We start from the raw sequence: 18,672 nt of genomic DNA on the forward strand, positions 1-18,672 counted from the left end.
TTAGGGAAAAGACAGCCTCTTCTTTGGGAATTCCTACTGCAACTTTGAAGAAGCCATAACAAAAAGAGAGAAAGCATGAAATCAGTCCTTCTGATCTTCCAGGGAATCTGGATTTTGTGATAGAATAGAAAACTATTTCCTAATTACTCAAGCCCTTGTTTGACTGAAAATGGGCAAGATCAAATGGTTTTGCCACAACAGAGGAAGATTTGTGGCTACCAATTCAGTTAAGATTCTCATTCTGTTAAAAAAAAAAAAAAAAAAAAAAAAAAGTTGAAATTTTATTTTCAACTTGATTTCATGTATAATTTGACAATATGGGAGTAATTATTTGTTTCCTGTTTGTATTAACATTGCAAACCACAGAAACTAACATAGAGTAACTTAGGCTGAAAAAAAGTTACCAGAAGGATTTTATTGCAGAATTAACACGAGGGCTGAAATAAAAACAGGAAAATGGGCAAGAACCAGAGGAAATGACACAACAGAGCCATCCACAGCTGGCTTACCTGCATCTTAGTCCCTCCCTCAAGATGTAGCATCCTAGGCATATGCATTCTCTTAGATCTGCCTGAGTCAGTTTATTCCCCAGATGCCACCCTCAGCTTCATCTTGAGATTCCTCCAGAGTAGAAAGGGTGTTCAGATGCTAGGCAGCCAAGCACCACAAATGTCTACTGCAACTCCTCACATTTTCGTCTACCTAAAAAAACTTCCATACTCTTAAACTCATTCTTATCAGTTAATCTCTTTTTTCCTCTCTCCCTCACTCACTCCCCCTGTCTCTCTCCCTTCCTCTCTCTTTCCCTCCTTTGCTCCCTTCCAGTGCTCTCTTACACTTCTTTCCCACTTCCCCTCCCTAGCACCCTGATATAGTTTGGGTGTGTGTCCTTGCCCAAATCTCATGTTGAATTGTAATCCCCATTATTGGAGGTGGGGCCTGGTGGGAGGTGATTAGATCATGGGGGTGGGTTTCTTATGAATGGTTTAGAACCATCACCTTGCTGCTGTCCTTGCAGTACTGAGTGAGTCCTCATGAGATGTGATGGTTGAAAAGTGTGTGGCACCTCCCCCCTCCCTCTCTTGCTCCTGCCCTGACCATGTGACATGCCTGCTCCCCCTTCACCTTCTGCCATGATTGTAAGCATCCTGAGGCTTCCCCAGAAGCCGGGCAGATGCCAGCATCATGCTTCCTGTGTAGCCTGCAGAACTGGGAGCCAATTAAACCTGTTTTCTTTATAAATTACCCAGTCTCAGGTATTTCTTTATAGCAATGCGAGAACAGCCTAACACCCACTACCATATCACTCTTATAAAAAACCTTGATGATAGCATTTTTATTATGATAAGATACACATAACATGCAGTTTATGATTACTGCCTTTTTTAAGTGTAGAATTCAGTGCCAATAAGTACATTCACAATGTTGTGTAGACATTAACACTTTCTATAGCAAGCTAATTTCAGTGAAGTCTTTCCTCTGATTAATGTGGTCTGAGTGGACTAGAGGTAATTTTGTAGAAACTAAGATAGAAAGTGATCCATTATCAGGGAAGGTGCCTGGCATGAAAAGGCACATTTTCATGCCTTGTCATAGAAGGCGACATATGCCATTTATAGAATAGAACCACTTTTCTTACCACTGTGGCTTATCAGCATGTAGCTGCTGATTTGTGTTGAAAAGTAGACTGCTCCCAGGTAGAACCCTTTGGTTCAAGCATGGCCAGTTAATTTAGCATTGATGCCTCTATCCAGGTCTCATTAGTTGCTTCATAAATAATTCTCCAGTGCAAAGTTAGGAAGTTAAGTAAATTCCCAATAAATGAAATAGAATCCAGTGTAACTCCAATAAACACTGGAATTGTCTAGATAACTAAAACATTAATTATTTACTTAATTATTTACTTTGTTTGCTAATGTGTTATCTGTATCTACATTCTAAACATATTTATCACACTTACACATCATCTAAAAAGAGAACACTTCTCTGGCCCTCACTTTATCACAACTCTGCCATCACTGACTTTACATAAGACCCCCAACCACCAATGTTCCTGGGCAGGGGAAAAGTCACCTCCACTGAAACATAACTCAGCACCGTTGACAACACCCATGCAATTGATTCTATTATTCCTCATCTTTTGGAATTTTAAAAGCTAAGTGACATAAATCCCTGCCATTAATAATGTCCTCACGATTATTATAGTTGTTCGCATTTCCTGACCACATTAGGCAACTTACCTGCTTAGGAAGTAGATTTTATAATCTATCAGTTTTCATACAAATATTTTATAATCTATCAGTTTTCATACAAATATTTTAAACAGAGAAACCGGGACAGGTGTGAGAGTGGGGAAAACAGTCTTAGAGAACCTAGATTCAATGCCTTCTAAATAAGGTGAGAGAGAAAGCAAAGAGTTACAAAAAGGCCTAAAAAGTTGTCATCAATTGTGTTGTTGTTGACAAATAGGTCAAAATCAAAGTTGATGGTCAGTCATATGATCTCTAGCAGCCCTGGAAGGGTGTGAGTTATCGGCATCCCATACAGGACCTCTGAATGTGCAGAAGTGCTGAGGAGGGAGCATATGCTGGTACGTTAAGTATGGTTCATGCCGCCCCTCGGTTGGAGGGTGGTAATTGACCTGTGACACTAAGTTGAAGCTGGGCTCTAACCTAAGGATTAAACAGCATCCTTCCACTGGGGGAAGCACCTGCCTCCTACCATTGAGAAGTAACAATTATGCTTCTCCTTGGAGCTCACTGTTTGATGACAGTGTCATCTCCCAGCATTCTAGTCCCGTTTCCTCCTGTGCTGAGAATCAGCTATAGAGTGGAGTTGGCAATTTTAGGGAGCCTTGAAATGTGAATCTTTTTGTCTTTTTACTATTTTTCATCCACATGATGAATAGCTGGTAAACAAAATCACAGAGAGCTTAAGTCACAGATGAACTCAATTTCTGGTGCTGGTATCTCCCCAAATTGCTTGTCTTCTCCTTTCTAGGTTTTCACTCGGAAAGGTACAGAATTACAAGTTGATGAGTTACCATGGCAACCCCTGTACATTGTCTTTTAAATGTCCCAGACATTCAGAGTCTAATTTGATTGTAGGGATTTTAATTCATGACTTCTATGTTTTGTATAATACCATGCTTTTAAAGTTAATGAATTGTAAACAGAAAAACGTAGTTACATTGGTTTTGATTGAAAGATAGCTTATTTAGCAATGCTGCTTCCATTTATGTTGCTCAAACAACAGAACATTATTTCAACCTATTTCAAATTTATACCACTGAGAGACTGCTAGTCACTTCTGCAATAGGCTGTGATCCTGGGAACCTGGGATGGGAGCCTCATTATTAGTAGAATCTAGTAGATTTGGTCTTGCTACATTGGTGTCTGAGGCTGGCTCTTTCTGGTTGTCTCATGATGCCATCAGAGATTAGTAAATAACAAATTATACCAAGGAAGAAGCTCATTTGATTATTTAGTATGACCTGTGAGGGAAATTAGGGACAATGAATAGACTTCTTCTATTCTCTTTGCACTTGATTTGCAAAAATATTTGTTTATTAAATGAGTTATTACATAGACAGCAGTTAGAACAGTGCCTAGCACTTTGTAACCACTCAGTGAGTTTCATCATCATTGCTTGCATTTTTACAATGGTTCCCAATACAAAAGCCTTCAGCATCTTGGGCTTCTCAACACACTGGGCTTGCATGATCCGCATCACACTGTTTATCTTACTCTTGACTACTTCTGCTGTGAGCCCTGGATTCAAGTGTTCCACATGCCCTCTCACCGTTATGTTTGGATGATTTTAAAGAGATTTCTGTTTCAAAGAAATGTAGGAAGAAGAACTTCACAGCCTCTTCGGTTGCAATCTTACTTGGTGGTTAAGGTGAATATAACTTAGATTGTGCATATCGTTATTAGGGGAATCTTCACTAACCTACAGAAGCAATAAAGAAGTTGTATCACACTGTCTTGAGCTTCTCAAGTTTATTTCTGGTGCTCTCCAGAGCCACTGGCATCTGTTTCAATGCCCTTCACCCGAAAATGATTGGGAATGGACACGCACATTATGGGCAGTGTAGATGGCATGGTGGGAAGGAAGGGCTTTTCACTGAAACATCAGGCGATTCTGAGAGGGACATTAGAGTCTGGGAGAAAAAAAAGTTGAAACAACCAACAATAGCAATTCCCTTAGCTGTCCTCCTGCAGCATAAATAGGAAGAACCACCTAAACACAGTTACCTATGACACCTGTTTTCCTGGGGTATGTCCCACCATCCCTCTCTGCTCACTGGCTCCTAGCACCTCCTCCACCCCGATGCCTCACAAACAGCCTAGCCCCTTCCCTCAGAAAGCTCTACACCTCCCCAAAAGAAGAGAAGAGTAACCTCAACATTTTCCTCCACCTTGCAATTTGAGTAATGTCTCAGCACTTCAACCAGTCTTTGCAGATATTTTCCTCGTCTTGAGTATCATAATCTCTGGAGGAAGATAATGACAGGCCCAGAGAATTAGATAAATTGGGGCGTCCCAATCTCAGACCATTCTCTACTCCTAAGAGAGCTTGCAGCTGAGGTAAACCTTAACATTTTTTTTTAGAGTTACTAACCCAGTTTCATCTCAAAGAAAGAATATCTATTCCATTGTCATGACTTTGGTCTTTTTCTTCTGATAAAACAGGCCCCGCCACCTGACCGTTTTCTGCCCCTGAGCCCTGCTGCCTCTTTAGAGAAACACTTAGTTGTCAATGGTTGTTCTCCTTGTTTTCTATGTGGGATGAGGCTTGCAGTTATGTGCCACTTTTTTCAAGGATTGTGTCACGTAGTGGGACATGGTGTTGGGGAGGGGTGGTGGAAGGATTCAAGAAGGGGATTGCCAATTCCATCACAGGGCTAGAAAGAACAGTAATTCTCCTGGTCTCTAGTTGAGAGCAAGGGGAGGTTTGTGGACTCTATGAGGGAGACAATGGGGCACTCTGCGCATAAAGGACTATGTGCACCGCGTGACAGGTGCTCAACGAATCTTTCCTCTTGAAATGTAACTACCTTCTTGATGTTTCATTGCTCCTTATTTCCTCCAGAAAAGAGAGTAAGAAAAGACAAAAGAGAGGATAATATGATTTTTCACTGACTTTTTAAAGCAATGGGATGTTTATTTTATTAAAGACTTTTGATGCATACTGATGGCTTTAAGTATGGTAATGAATATAATGCATTTTACATCTTCCCTACTCTTATGCCCGCCTTCATCTTGGACAGAATGATTTTTACCATAATTAGGGAACATGAGCTGATAGAGAAAGCTACAGAGTGTCACTTGCTCATATGTAAAGGCTGGATGCATGAGAAGCCCCCCATTTTTTATAAAACATATTCAGTCTGTGGTCTAATCTATGTCTCAGCAGTTAGCAGAAAGTGACTCTGATTTGGACCCTAAGAAAGACACCAGATAAAAACCCAAAACTCCACTCTTCTAGGATCTTGCAACCAAAGCTGACTATTGGTGGCTACACTGTGTACTACATGGGATTAGTGCTACATGCAAATTATGTGGAAAAATAAAGCAAGATGACTCCACAGATTTTTACCCACAACCACAGCTACATCTGCGTGGGAGAAGGCAATCCTGCCATGCCACCCACCGCCATCTCAGGCCTAAGAGTGATGGAGATGTGTTCAAATGAGAGTCTGTGACTCAGCCTGCCAGACCTTCCTCTCCAAGTTCTACTCAACGTGGAAACCAACTGAGGCCAGAGACTTAGGTGTCGGCTCCCTAGCTCAGTGTCAACTTAGAACCAAGCAGCAAAAAGGGTTGGTAGCTCAGTGGAGAGATGGAGTAGCAGATGGAGCCATTTTATCCTTAATTAACATAACAGCTGTAAACAATCTCTCCCCACCCCCATAATCTTACCAGCAACACTGAGGGGTTTTACCTGTGTTTATTGGCTGTTTGTGCTGTGTGTTTCAAATAATTGATAACATATGTGATTTTGTTAGTCCATACTGAGCCTGCTTAATCTGCATATTCATTAAAAAAGTATTTTTTAAATCTTTGTCAGATGTTCTACATCTGAATCATCTTCTAGTATGAAACCAGAGCCGAGAACTTTTATGTCTTTTATCACATTAATATAAAGATTTGTGGAAATTTGGGGACTTGGTGGTTGAGAATTTTTCTAGTTTCTCCAATGTGTTTACTTTTTAAAGGCAAGCTGTAAATACTGGTGGTAATGATGTGCTGAATGGAATTATATCTCTATATCCACTTCAGAAAGATTAGACTAATCCAGGGGTCAGAAATCAGTGCAATTACAAACTATCCAATTCTTGGTTGGAGTTTTGAAGGAAAGTTTTTTAAGAGTAGTTTGCGGTTTAAATTGCACATTCCCTCTGTAGTTTACTTCGAGCTATTTGAAATGCAGAAGTACATATGTGTAAGATCATCCGTTATATCATGCATAATATATAAAATGCAGATAACTGTGTAAGGCAGCTCACCAAATGGTACCTGGCATGTTATAGGCATTAAATGAATATGAATGAATAAACTAAAGAAAACGTGCTGTCCCTAATAGGGTCCATATCTGATTCCTGTGGCCAAGGAAGTGCAGGAGTCTGTAGGAGGTAATACCAAACGTCCCCAAATATGGCCTGGGGAAACACATCACCACGATGGACAGTGCTCTATGATATGGTGAAAATGGTGAAAATATGCTTTATTTACTTGAAAAATTCTTATAAATCAGGCACAGAAGTATTTCTTGTGTGGATTTTAGCTTTTCCTCTACAAACTCTAAGTTGTAGAATTGAGCCACTCCCGTCTCTGTTGGGGATAGTCAGAGAGGCTGACTAGCTGGTGTTGAATTTGGTCTCAAGAGCCTCTTCATCATCCTCCTTCAGCTTGAATATCAGTAAGGAAAAAATAAGCTACATGTAATGTGGACATCAGGAAGGTGAAAGAGTGGTTTACAATTGCAGACAGCAGTCTCCAGACATTAAAAGATGAGGGAAGGGTGTAGGGATGGTGGACTCCCAAATAAAATTTTAAAAATCTCCCCCTGCAAGGAACCATGTAAGGCAATCAAAAGATATAATAATAAGCAACATCCATGCAACTCCTGCCAGGTGCCAAACGCTGGATGACCTCACTATGCTCATGGAAAAGGAGGTGGTAAGTACTGCTCATATCTTTTTCATTTTCCTTTTGAGGGAACCAAGAAACAGAACGATAAAGTAACTTGCTTAGGTTATACCATTAGTGAGAAGCAGAGCTCGGTTTCAAACCCAAACTGAGCTATTAATATTTCAGTAAAGCACGTTCGTATAAATAAGGAGGTAGTTCCTAAGATCTTATCATGGTTGTGCAGCTGCAGACCTCTTCACCACTCCAAGCACTTTCTTTTTTTTTTTTTTTTTTTTTTTTTTGTGAGACAGGGTCTTGCTCTGTTGCCCAGGCTGGAGTGCAGTGGTGTGATCTCGGCTCACTGCAAACTCCGCCTCCCGGGTTCACACCATTCTCCTGCCTCAGCCTCCTGAGTAGCTGGGACTACAGGCGCCAGCCACCACACCTGGCTAATTTTTTTGTATTTTTAGTAGAGACAGGGTTTCACCGAGTTAGCCAGGATGGTCTCGATCTCCTGAACTCATGATCTGACTGCCTCGGCCTCCCAAAGTGCTGGGATTACAGGTGTGAGCCACCGCGCCCAGCCCACTCCAAGCACTTCTCAACATAGCATGGTGTTCCCCTACAACTAATCATGCTGGTGACCTTGAGAAAATCCCAGACCCTTGAAAATCCAGGGCAGCCACTCCATGGTCCCTGCTCTCCCTGCATGAACCATTTGCATCTCTAGACCATATTCCTCTCTGACCCCTAATGTTTGTCAGCCTCTCACCCCTGCACGCACCAGGGTGCCCCTTCCTTCCTGCACTGCCTTCTTCCTTATTCTTCAGCTGTCAGACTGAGTCTTCCTTTAAGACTCATAAAGTTTTTCATGGCCAGTCCAATGCCAGGGATTATAATGCTGTACTCATTCATCCACTCAGTCAACAAACATTTATCAATATGCTTTCAGCATCAAGTTACAGAAAATCCATCTTAAACTGGACTTAGCAGCAATGAAATAGTTGGTTCGCATTCCTGGAAGTCACGGCAGGAGACCAGTGTTTATTGCCTGGTCTGGAAGCTTTAGTTCTATTTTTCCACAAATTCTTTTAATAAGTTTGTGTGTGTGTGTGTGTGTGTCAATGAATTTGTGACTCTACCCTCCTCTGCATGTTGGCTTCATCCTCACTTTGTAGAAAGATGGAATAAAGAGAGTCGGTTCTGGAAGCAGAAGACAGACCTTTCTCAGGAGTCCCTAGCAAGCTTCTCATTGGTCTAATTGAGTGGCATGCCTGTCCTGGACTAATCACCAGCAAGTGGGATGAAATGACCCCAGTGCTCTCATTCCCACACTTGGAGCCAGGGTTGTGGTTGGCATATATAAGGGAACTTAATTCCTATGTGAATCTGTGAAATAAAATAATTCATAGTTTGTAGCTCATACATACACAAGTATTTCATTCTTACCAAGCAGGGAAATATTGCACAAAACTAATTCAACTATTTTTGTTTCATTTCTTGATATGTGCACATTCTGCTAACACTCTCTACATTGCTAGTCATTGTGAGTAAGGAAGGACCTAAAGAAATAAAAGAACCATGGATTGCCTTATCTTTCCCTTCCATCATTTCCAGCGTAAGTATTTGACTAACACAAAGATGTAACATGAGTAAGAAAGGCTATGAAAAGCTTCCTTGATCATTTGTGTTTCTTAGAATGCCACTGCCTTCTTTCTGTGTCTAAGCAAGTTATGATTGGAATGGAAAGTATAGCCACCCAGGGCTGTCAGTACTCCTGCCTATTCAACCGCAGGCATGTTGATACAGAACATGATCATCGAATTCTAGTGAAGCCACAGTGATGGCCGTCCAGCAAGAGTGAAAGCAAGCAGAAGGTAAGTATGTTATGGAGGTAGCAAATGGGATGGCTAAGATAGCAGATGTGCATATTATGTTTATCTTCTCGGCTCCCTGTGTGCTGTGTTGTCCCATCAGACTTACTTGCAAACCAGAATTTCTAAGATAAAATTATTAAGCATTTCGAGATGGTGACAGCAGAGCATTTCCCCAAGCACAGGGCCCTTCTGAGCATGAGGCCCTGTCACATGTCCATGAAGCCAGCCCTGGATGAGTAGTTACCTAAACAAAATTAGGGTTCTGTTAGAAAGGAGGGGATGGAGGTTGAATTCCCAGGCAACCTTGTCCTGCATTGGCATTGACTTCATTTTTTAGGTGAGGGATCAGGGACTCAAAACTGTCTGTCTAGTTGTTGTAAAGCTGATATTCAAACCTAGATGAGTCTGTGAAACAAGTACATGTCTGCTACACTCTTCCTATTCTCATATTGATAACCTATAAAATGGTATATTAGTCTGTTCTTCTCTTCTGCATTGCTATAAAGAAATACCTGAGACTGGGTAATTTATTTTAAAAAGAGGTTGAATTGGCTCATGGTTCAGCAGGCTTTACGGGAAGCATGATGCCTGTATCTGCTCAGCTTCTGGGGAGGCCTCAGGAAACTTAAAATCATGGTGAAGGTGAAGGGGGAGGCGGCATGTCACATAGCTGGAGCAGCAAGAGAAGTGGGGAGGTGCCACACACTTTTAAACTACCAGATCTCACAAGAATTCACTCACTGTCACAAGGACAAGACCAAGGGGCATGGTGCTAAACCATTCATGAGAAACCCACCCCCAAGATCCAGTTACCTTCCACCGGGTCCCACCTCCAACACAGAATTACAATTCAACATGAGATTTGGGCGGGGACACAGATCCAAACTATATCACATGGGAATCAGTTTTACGTCTGGATTTGTGTGTTCCAGTGGATTGTCACTAAGTAGAAATCTGTGCTGCTGGATCCCTCACAGAAATCAATTGAAATTCTGTAAACAAGAACACTTCCTAATGAATTCTAGGGAGAATCATTTATGTGGGTTTATATATTCAATTTGTTATCGCTACTCCTATTGCTAGGAGGTGTGCATAAAAGGAAGAAGGATTCCAGTATTACATTAAGGGAATCCAGTAAAAGTCCCTTAAAAGGAAGCCAGATACCAACAGTTTGAATTGCTTAGTCTCATTTTTGGAACAGCCTCCCTTTTTAAATGTCTAGGCCTCGAAGCTGGAGATTCTGCTTCCCCTTCGCTGGGCTGGTGTTTCACAGGGCACGGCTGTAGGGATGTATTTCAGAGAATGACACTCAGATATTGGGAAGAAAATGATGAATGAGCAGACATTATTTGGGCAATGCAGTTTTCAGACAGGGACTGCAATAGAATATATTTTCGTGCTTCTGTTGGTATTTAACTCGCAGACTGTATATACAGTAAATCAGAAAGACCAATAATACAGTACATAGGGGGATGTTTTATGTAGGGTTGTGACAATGTACAACAGCTGCCCTAGCAGAAGGGGTGTGGATTTATGGTTACACGCTTGCAGGTGGTGACAGCCAATATGTAGCATGGTTCTCTATCTATACCTGGAAGTATTTATGTTTTTGGTGAGGTAAAGGAAAAATTTAAGGCAACTATGGACCTTTTGACACAGATATGCAACCTGTGTAGCAATTGCAGAGCTTTTAAAGGATGGAGAAAGAGCTTAATATAACATACCCACTCAAAGTTCTTTTTAAGACTCAGTTTCCTGGTGGCAGTACCACCCAGCAAAGGTCTTCTTTTTTTTTTTTTTTTTTTTTCTTGCTTGCATCCCTGATGGTTCTCTCATTTTATCTGTGGGGCAGGGCCAACTTATCTCGTAGGCACAATGGGTGCAACAAAAAATGTTTCAATTTTAGTTTCTTTTAAAATCAGAAGAAAAATGAATATAATAATAACAAATATAGTTATTGATCCAGCATAGATTATAATTGTCTTTACACCAACGAAGTCATAAAATATTTTAACTATTTTTTTAAATGCAGGAAGAAGCCCAGAAAAACCACAGTGCCTGAGGTCCATGAAAGCTGTAATGACTCCCTACCATGAAGGTGATGCTAGGCTTAAAATCTCACTTTTTCCCGTGTCCCCAGGCAGGCACAAGAGACTGCCTGTGGCATTGGGCATTTGATGAGGGTGAGCTGTTTCTGGTCTCGAACTCCCTCTGAAGAACCCCAGCTAGGGTTTGGGGCCGGTCCATGAACCAGGCTCCCTCAGCCCATCCAGAAGGCACTTCCACAACCTTGACTCGATTTTCTCCCTACCTCACCCCAGAGCTGAGACACTTTCATGACTCCTTTGAGCATCTCTCCAGCTTAGCAGTTTCCTAGGGCTGCTGGGACAAATACCACAAACCGGGTGGCTCACACAACTGAAAGCTATTCTCTCCCAGTTCTGGAGGCTAGAAGTTCAACTTGAGGCGTCAACAGAGTTGGCTCCTTCTGAGGGCCGTGAGGAGGCATCTGTCCTGTGCCCTCCCCTAGCTTCTGGTGGCTTGCTGGCAGTCGGATAGCCCTCGGCTTGTAGACGTATCATCCAGATCTTTCATCTTCACATGAAGGCATTCGGTGAGCATGTCTGTGTCCATTTGCCGCTTTTTGTTTTGTTTTTATTTTTTGAGACGGAGTCTCGCTCTGTTGCCCAGGCTGGAGTTCAGTGTCGCCATCTCTGCTCACTTCAAGCTCCGCCTCCTGGGTTCACGCCGTTCTCCTGCCTCAGCCTCCCGAGTAGCTGGGACTACAGGCGCCGCCACCTCGCCCGGCTAACTTTTTGTATTTTTAGTACAGACAGGGTTTCACCGTGTTAGCCAGGATGGTCTCTATCTCTTGACGTCATGTTCCGCCCGCCTCGGCCTCCCGAAGTGCTGGGATTACAGGCGTGAGCCACCGCGCCCGGCCCATTTGCCCTTTTTTATAAAGACACAAGTCATATTGAATTAAAGGCCACTCCACTACGACCTCGTCTTAACCAATTACCACTTTCCTGTTCCCAAATAAGGTCACGTTCTGATGTACGAGGAGATAGGGTTGCAAAATCTGAATCTTTGGGGGCCGGGGAGGTGTGAGGCAATAGAACTCCTAACATCAGTTCATGATGATGCTTGGATCTCAGTGTGGGCTTGGAGCCTGAGCCCCTTCTGCCTGATGTTCCAAACAGCAGCTCAGCGTGAGTGAGGCCTCTGCACCTCAGTTCACTCTTCTCCATCCCGAGGGAGGTGTGCGCCCCCTCACTTCCAGGAGTGTAATCAGCGATTCTCATGCCCGGTGCCAGGTAGGGGGGAAGGGAAAAGAGACGGGGTTCTCCATCATCTCCTGTATAACCTCAACGCCTACTCAGCAGGAAGCGGGTAAAGAGTGGATAGAGGAGTTGAGGTGAAACAGAAGGTCGCCAGACATGGGAATAGAGGAGGAGGTAGCCGACAGGTAGGACCAGAACCAAGCCAGCTTTATCTGATTGTCTCGATGTCAAATTCACACTACTCTTTTCATGAGCAGGGTGGAGGATCCAATCCAGGCCAGGGTCAGGAGCATAGATGCTGAGTCTGAAGAGCGAGTGTGGGTGTCAGGAGGCAGGGGGGTTTGTAGGGCTGGCATGGAGCCCAGGACACGTGTGGGAAGCACTGAACTGTTCAGCACAGCAGCTGTAGGCATTAGCCAGTTTACTTAATCAGCAGTGCAAGCCCCCAAGGCTCAAGTCCTCTTTGTACAAAGATCACAGTAAACAGGAGTGGGCGCAATGGGAAAAGAATAGACTTGAGAGTTAACCAGATCCGAATTTAAATTCTAATTCTGAGTCCACTTGGCCTTAGGCAAATCACTTTATCTTTCTGGCTGCAAGTTCCCACATCTATTAAATATAAAATGGGAAAAATAATAACAACAATACCTACCTTATAAGGTTGTTGTGAGGGCTAGGTGTACTTATATGAAAGAGAGAGTCCTGGCAGGTGGTAGGTGATGAATGAATTGTAGCCAGTAATGGTGGTGAGAGAATTTTGTACTAACTAAATAGTATCACTCACACTATGTGCTTGAAGTCAGAACCAAGGCTTAAACTTCCAGGAGTGGTTCTTTAGTTGTGGGCTTAAAATATACACACAGGGTCTCAAGTATTGTCCTTGGGTTAAAATTCCTGTAAAATAAGTGTCATTTTTCTCTCTATGGGATACAGATAGAAGTGGTCAGGATGGCACAGGGAAGTTTATTCTTTCCTATTATCAAAGGGGTGGTAATGCCCAGTTATTGTCCTGGCAGTTGGATCTCTGCTCTGTTGTCCTTAAAAGTGAGTGGAGGCCAAGTGCAGTGGCTCACGCCTGTAATCCCAGCACTCTGGGAGGCTGAGGTGAGTGGATCACTTGAGGTCAGGAGTTCAAGACCAGCCTGGTCAACATGGTGAAACCCCATCTCTACTAAAAATACAAAAATTAGCTGGGTGTGGTGGCGCATGCCTGTAGTCCAAGCTACTTGAGAGACTGAGGCAGGAGAATTGCTTGAACCCCGGAGGTGGAGGTTGCAGTGAGCTAACATCACGCCATTGCACTCAAGCCTGGGTGACAGGGCGAGACTCCGTCTCAAAAAAAAAAAAAAAAGAAGTGAGTGGCAAGATAATATAGTAAGCACTGACATGGCGCTTACCATATGCTAAATCCTGTTCTTTACATTTATGGATATTACCTTATTCAATCCCCACCATAACCCTATGGAGTAAGCATTATCCTCACTCCATAGGGTGAGGATATTATTATCCTCTTTTTTAAACCACTGTTTATGTGCAATATCTACCTTTAAAAAGATCTATTAGTAAACAGAGCTGAATTATAAAAAATCAATTTCACTCCAGCAAACCTCGAGTGCCCAAAGCCGACAACAAATGACTCAGCGAGTAAAATAAAGGTAGAACAAAGCAACAAGGACAAGTAAGACTTTAAGTGATTATTATCACCTCATTTTTACAGATGCTAAAGGCTAAGGTGCAAGAACATGAGTATCAAGGTCTGGTTCCAGACTACATGCTCGTGGCCACTACACTCTGATGCTGCCTCATATTCTATATGCCTTGTACACTGTAACTCCACTGAAGTGCTGGTGGTGGTGTGTGTGTGAGAGAGAGAGAGAGCACTGGGGCATCAGGAGGTCCCCAGCCACTGTGCAGAATGCAGGGGTGAGTTGTTTCATTTCAGGTGTTCACTCTGCTTTTTGCAGAACGTGTTGTCCTTTGAAGGATATTAATACAGGAAATGAATAAAGAGTGGCTTCAAAACAAATTTGAGACCAGGACAGCTTCCATCTTATGCATTTCAGATAAGTAAGCCCTCAGAGTAATCAACTCTTCGGGGCCAGACCTCTCTCCCTGGAATATGAAGTGCTGCAGCACACTGTAAACAACAGCGATGTGACTCATTTCCTGAACTGTGTCGTGGCCATCTGCTCAAATATCTCCCTTCCTTTTCCTGTATTCTAATGATACAGCAACTCTATGGACAATTATGTAGCCATTAAAAATGGCAATTTACATTTTCAAAGTTAAAATGCATAACAATGTGGGCAAAATGCCTCCAATACAATGTTGAGTGAAGCGATTGCACACGAGAAGTGCATGTACGGAAAATGTGTATGCACGAGGCCAAGGCCTAGAAGGACATGGAAAAGGAAACTTGTTTTCAAAAACGGGAGACTTCTTTTTTAAAGTTTCCCATTTACTTTTAAAAATAGAAATAAAGCAAGATGCTTCGTTGTGCAATTTCACTGCCATCAACTACGAACATAATGTTTATATACAGACCCAGTTTATTTGGAGCTGGGAGGATCTCTAAGATTGATAAAAAATAGTTATTAAAATGGCAGATTTTTCTGGATATGGGAAAACTTATCATAAGAGAAGTAACGTCCTTTCCTTATCCTGTTTGAAATTTTTTAACGGTTGGAGAACTTGTGAGGAAGGAGATGAAGAATGAAACGGTGATCTTTTCTTTAAAATGTTATCTCACACCAGATACAGAAAATAAATAAGCAGCGTCCAATCCTTTTTAGGAAGGAGGCAGGACATAAATAAACAAAATATGGACTAAATGAAATATAACTTAAGCAATCTCCCTAGATACATTTTTCAATAAACCTGAAGTCTATTCGGTATTTTTGTAGTTCTTCGTTTCCTTCACTCACTTAAAGTCTTCCTTGCCCTTGTTGCCTTGTTCTACCTTTATTTTCCTCACTGAGTCATCTGTTGTCAGCTTTGGGCACTTGAGGTTTGCTGGAGTGAAAAGAATTTTTATAATTCAGCTCTTTGACTAATACATCTTTTTCAAGGTAGATATTGCACGTAAAAAGTGATTAAAAAAAAAAAATAAGCCAATGCCCTTGTGAAGCTATACTTCACATGCTGTGTTGGTCCGGGTCAGCTAAGTTTCCAACACATCTTCAGTATTGATGCATCAAAGGACTTAGTGAAATTAATCAACTGCATTTGAGGATGAAGCCTTCATTCCACAGGATGTGTGGGCCATTAACAGAAGTGAATTTTTCCCCAACTCAAAATGGTATAGAAGGGAAAATGTAAATGAAATGACTTGGAGTAAGTTCAGTATAAGGCTAATTTTCCTGAAGGGTAAGCTCGTGGTTTAGGTTGGAACTCATCAAGTTAATTGTCTTCTGATCCTTGAAAGTCAAATCTAGACATCTTGGCCGGGCGCGGTGGCTCAAGCCTGTAATCCCAGCACTTTGGGAGGCCGAGACGGGTGGATCACGAGGTCAGGAGATGGAGACCATCCTGGCTAACATGGTGAAACCCCGTCTACTAAAAAAAAATACAAAAAACTAGCCAGGCGAGGTGGTGGGCGCCTGTAGTCCCAGCTACACGGGAGGCTGAGGCAGGAGAATGGCGTAAACCCGGGAGGCGGAGCTTGCAGTGAGCTGAGATCCGGCCACTGCACTCCAGCCTGGGCGACAGAGCGAGACTCCGTCTCAAAAAAAAAAAAAAAAAAAAAAAAATCTAGACATCTTCTTGATGATTCCCGTTACCAAAGTCTCTGGAACAAGTGATGTTTCCTGAGCCTCCTTAAAGACTCTGATACTAAGGAGGTCCTGCGGGAACCCAGTGCTAATAATGTGTGATACTGGAATGAAAAAGCAAGGGAGTAAATGAACTTGCTGAGAAGGACCCCAATGAACCATTGTTCCTGAGTGTAAAAACTAATTCCTGAAGATTATGGCCAAGAAGTAGGTCCCAGTGGAAACGAAGGAGAATCAGAGTTTGGAAATGTGATGAAGTTTCCATTGGCATAGCAGAGGGTAGATCTTGTCAGTAGTTGACATGTGCTACTGCCAAGGTGTGGCCCTTGGGAGAGTACAGCTAATGGCCTCAGCATCACGTGGAGGTCTGTTACAAATGCAGATAGACCATTAAAGGATTTTTGTCTCTTTGTTCACTTCCATCACCCTAGTGCCTTTAACAATGTCTGCACGTAATTGCTGGATTTCTTGAGCCCAATTCAAAATCATTGAACTAAGATCTCTGCGGGCAGGTCCCAAGAATCTGTATTTTAACAGGATCCCCAGTTGGTCCTCAGGTATAGTTTAGTGTGAGAACCATTGCCCTACTGTACATGGATACTGGCCAGTGTACTACAGTGTTGATTCCCCTGAATGCACCACAAACTCTAGAAACCTAAAAATGAAGGAACAGCCATACCTTGGTTTCTACTGTGATGATGATGATGATTCTCCGGTATTGCATAAAACATTTACACCCAATATATCCAAGGGTTAGGTAAGGCAGTTACACTTATTCCCGTTCATAGTAGAAAAACTTGGACGTATGCAAGGTCAGATAATTAACAAAAAAAGAATCAAAACCTCCCCCACTAAACAAAGTTTAGGAGATGATGTGCTAAGCCTGAATTGGACAACGTGACATAATTAGCAAAGAGTGAAGGACAGCACTCCACTTGGGTCTATTATTGTTATGACCAAGGTCATTTTAAAGCGTCAGGGCCACTCTCCAGGTGAGTTATAGGAAGAGGTCACAAAGAACCCAGAGAGATGACGTCTTTCAACCACCTCTGCTACTCTACCAGTGACCTGAGAACAAAAGGCCCTCTCTGGCTAAAAGGAACAAGTTATGAAGTCAGAAGGGGGTACTAGGGAAGGGAAAGTGAGCCAACCCCTGGGGCTCACCAGGAGCAATTAACTTGTTTAGTACTAACTAACCCATGAGTTTACCTTGAACGAAAGCTTTATATTGAATTTACTCCGAGTCGTTTCATTTACATTTTCCTTTCTATATCATTTTGAATTGGAAAAAATAGGTTGTTAATTTTAGCTCCTTGGGCAAAAGGCACCGCATGCATTCCCAGCATTATCATTCCCAACGCTTCGCATAGTATTAGATCACTTTCCTATAATCACTTCATTCTCTTTTATGAGACTTGAGGTTTAATTGGAGGTTCCAATAAGAGACCTTATGTGTTTAATGGATTTTGGTATAATAATCAGAGTCTGAAATGCTAGTCAGAAGGCCAGTTGACTTCTAATGAGGCTGCGCTTGGGAGAAAAGTGTTTTAAAGATACTACAAATCTATGCTATAGAAGTAGACATGCAAATATTTAGGGAAAGATGTAAAGTGTCTGGTTACTTCTAAATCACGAGCATGTATACTCCAAAACCTATTGTTAGACTGGGTTAACTGGTGAAAAACATTCAAATTGATGAGTGGGCAGTTCAGTTTTTGAGAAGGACTCAGTGAGAATAGTAACAGGACGCTTGGACACGTTCTCCTGTTGGACACTTCTGGAGGCCTCAGGGATTGGGCTCACCCTCCTTTCCCTGGTAACCCCTCCTGACCCCTCAGCCTGGGCTTCTCTTCCTCCTGCACGCTCCCCTGCAGAATGGAACACAGACTTTCCAACCTTCCTAACTGCACCCCTTCCTTACCGTCTCCAAAACATGCACCTGCTGACTTCTTTTTAATTATTACTTAAGGAATTTTTCAACTGGACACTCTAAGGAAAATGGGATTCACAAAAAAGAACAAGAAATGAGGAAATTAAATATTATGGGAAATCTTATATTATAGCTATATCAAAGCAATTTCCCTAGGAAATTTTATGGTGTCTTGCTGGCAAGGCATTTTCTTTCTTTCCCATCACTCTTGGGGATATTTTAAATACAAGACAAGCACTCTTACCATGGTGCTATATTATACTTAATATATTTAAATGCTACATAGTGCATATCTCAAGTATTATGTGCTTTGCCTACACATGGAAACTAATTTTTAAATGGCCTCACCCACAACCAAGGACCCTCTGCCCTTCCCAAGGTAGAAATGTGAGAGATGGATCTTCCTTGCTTCTCCCTCCAGGTGACAAGCTTTTTTTTTTTTTCCCCTGTTGCCCAGGCTGGAGTGCAGTGGCACAGTCTTGGCTCACTGCAACCTCCGCCTCCTGGGTTCAAGTGATTCTCATGCCTCGGTCTCCTGAGTAGCTGGGATTACAAGCACACACCACCACACCCAGCTAATTTTTGTATTTTTAGTAGAGACAGGGTTTCACCATGTTGGTCAGGCTGGTCTCCAGCTCCTGACCTCATGATCCGCCTGCCTCGGCCTCCCAAAGT

This window comes from Rhinopithecus roxellana, chromosome 5, assembly GCF_007565055.1.
Source record: "Rhinopithecus roxellana isolate Shanxi Qingling chromosome 5, ASM756505v1, whole genome shotgun sequence".
NCBI classification, from domain to species: domain Eukaryota; kingdom Metazoa; phylum Chordata; class Mammalia; order Primates; family Cercopithecidae; genus Rhinopithecus; species Rhinopithecus roxellana.